A 2,851-nucleotide genomic window follows, 5' to 3' on the forward strand; every position below is an offset into this window, starting at 1 on the left:
GTAACAAGAGCAAGAACGATCCAAAGGTCCAATTGCTGTCGTTAGATGTGGATGGAGATGAGGCAGCGTCACCGCCGGAAGTTAACTCTCACATCTTTAGTGATGAGAATGCCAACTCTTGCCGAGTTATGTGAAAAATTATGTGTTAAATCATTTTTAAGGTTCTTATAATCCCTATTAGTTTAGTTCTTTGTTTTTTATATAACATAATTTACGTTTAGATTTAGATTTATGTTATATTAGATTAGACTTAGGTTTATTTAGGTTTACCCACACACACAAGAAGAAGAGAGTTTTAACGTCGTAGGAAACTATCCCAAAAGACGTTAAAGATTAGGTTAGATAAAGACTTACGTTAAATTAGATTTAGGTTTATTTTTAGTTAGATTTACGTTTATTTAGATTTACGCTTATTTACGTTAGATAGAGTCCACGCAAGAATTACTTACGGTTTAGGGTTTAGAGTTAGACGAACAGTGAAAAGATCTACTGTGAAAAGATGTTAAGATGCTGTGAAGTGCTACAGCTAGAGAAGAGGCAAAGGGGTTTTGTCCACTACATGCAGTATCATGTAGACGTGGGTCTGTAGATTTCTTGTACCCACAAATATAGGTATTGACCAATAAAGACGAGATTATAACCCGGTGGTTCTGATCTCCGTGCACCTCTAGACCGAGGTGTGCGGGGATTGGACATGACTAGAGAATGTGAGGTAGAGAGAGAGAGAGAGAGAGAGAGAGAGAGAGAGAGAGAGAGAGAGAGAGAGAGAGATAAGACGAAGAATGCCAATAGAATATTAAATTTGTTGTCGAGGTTATAAGATTTTTATCCTCATTATGAGTAGTGACGAGGATGTGGGACCGTCCAACCAAAACACCTATCTCTCAACGAGGGTCTTATGTCCTTGTAATCAATGCAAGCATGCTGTGCGACGGACAAGACGTGTTTCTTTGCAGCACGTTCGCGAATTTGGCGAGTTCGATCCATCTATTATAGATCGAGTTGTTGCCAATTATAACTCGTCGGACTCTGACGCTGGCCAACAAGCAGCAATCTTGCAACCCAATAGACGTGTTCGCAGGCGCTTTGGTCAAGCAGCATATGTGAGGCCACAAGATGTAGCCTCTGACAGCTCGGGGGATGATCATGCAGAGAATATTTCCAATGAGGCAATGTTTGAGCCCGAGATTGATGAAATGATCGAGACGATCATGGATTCAGAAAGGCTTATCTATGATGATATGAAAAGTGAAGCCGATACGCCATTGTATAATGGAGCACGTATGTCTAGATTGAAAGCACTCCTGGTTCTTCTCAACATGCAGGCAAAGTTTGGATGGAGTGACACTAGCGTCACAACGCTTTTCAGGTGATCTATTACAATTAGTTTACTTTAATAAAACTCTAAATGTATAATGATCTGATAGATTTTTACACGACTATATCGTATTTTTATGTTGTGTAGATTGCTTAAAGAGCACATACTACCAGCTGACAATGTGATGCCAGATTCCCGAGATGAAGCAAGAAAGATTTTGCAAAACTTGGGGATGGATTACAATTCTATCCACGCTTGTCCTAATGACTGCATTCTTTTCAGAGGGGAATACATAGACATGGAGAAGTGTCCGAAATGTGATTCCGAAAGATATCGAGTAGATCTCCACGGGATAAAAATTCCACAAAAGGTTTTGCGACATTTTCCTCTGCTTCCTCGCATCAAGCATTTCTTCGAATGTAAGTCCATGGCCGCCCTAGCATCATGGCATGAGGAGAATAAATCTTCGGATGGTGTGCTACGAATTCCTGCAGATTGCGCAGCCTGGAAACATATAGATGGAACATGGTCGGATTTTGCTAGGGAAGCTCGAAATTTGTGCTTAGGCCTGGATATGGATGGCGTAAATCCATTTGGTCAAAGATCAACATCTTACAGTGTATGGCCCGTTGTCATCGTCAACTACAACATTCCCCCGTGGTTGACTACGAAGAAGGGGCACCTATGGCTAAGCTTGATTGTGCCAGGGCGATATAAAGTGGAGAATATGGATGTGTATCTTCGTCCACTATTGGAAGAGCTACAACAATTGTGGATTGGCATAGAGGTGGTGGATATGAGCCGACACACAAGACGACGGAATGCTTTGATCAGAGGCATTCTAATGTGGACCATGCATGCTCTTTACCCTCCCCTTCTTTGCCCGCCCCCACACCAGCCACAACATCGCCATCTACGCCAGGTTTTGCGTGGCTGACTGTTCCTAGCAGCTACACACCTCTACCTACTCCGCCAGGAGCCACCCCACTCAACACTCCTCGCTTCGAGGCCCAGACGCCGGTGGAGACACCTGACGTCTGTACCCCCATCGACACGCCGCTAGAGACCCCTACCGGGACACCCAGGTTCACACGTCACCGGCCAGAGGGCTTGCCTTACTCCGTCGACTTCAGCGGCGGCATCATCATGGATGATGACGGCAAGAAGGTGATCTCGCGCATGCGTGGTCTTTGCTCTCAGCTGTTTAGACACTACATACTAAAAAAATGGAGTGAAGTACCAAGTGATTTAAAAAACAGAGTCATCAGCATACTTTATGATGAGTTTCCCGCTCCAACACGGGATCAGCGCTTCAATGAAGACCTGATGAAGATTCGAATGCGCGAATACTGCAAACACAAGCGTTCCAAAGTGCAAAAAGCAATCAAGCATGGGTGGAATAGGCCAGATTGGCTGGCCAAAGAAGATTGGAAGAATGCGAAGAAAGCAGCGCGCGAGAATCCCGACAAGTGGAAGCAACAAAAGGATGCAGCCAGAGCACGAGTAGAGGCAGGGAGCTCGCACCACTTGGGG

Source organism: Adiantum capillus-veneris, chromosome 3, assembly GCF_014529385.1.
Source record: "Adiantum capillus-veneris isolate H3 chromosome 3, ASM1452938v2, whole genome shotgun sequence".
NCBI lineage: Eukaryota > Viridiplantae > Streptophyta > Polypodiopsida > Polypodiales > Pteridaceae > Adiantum > Adiantum capillus-veneris.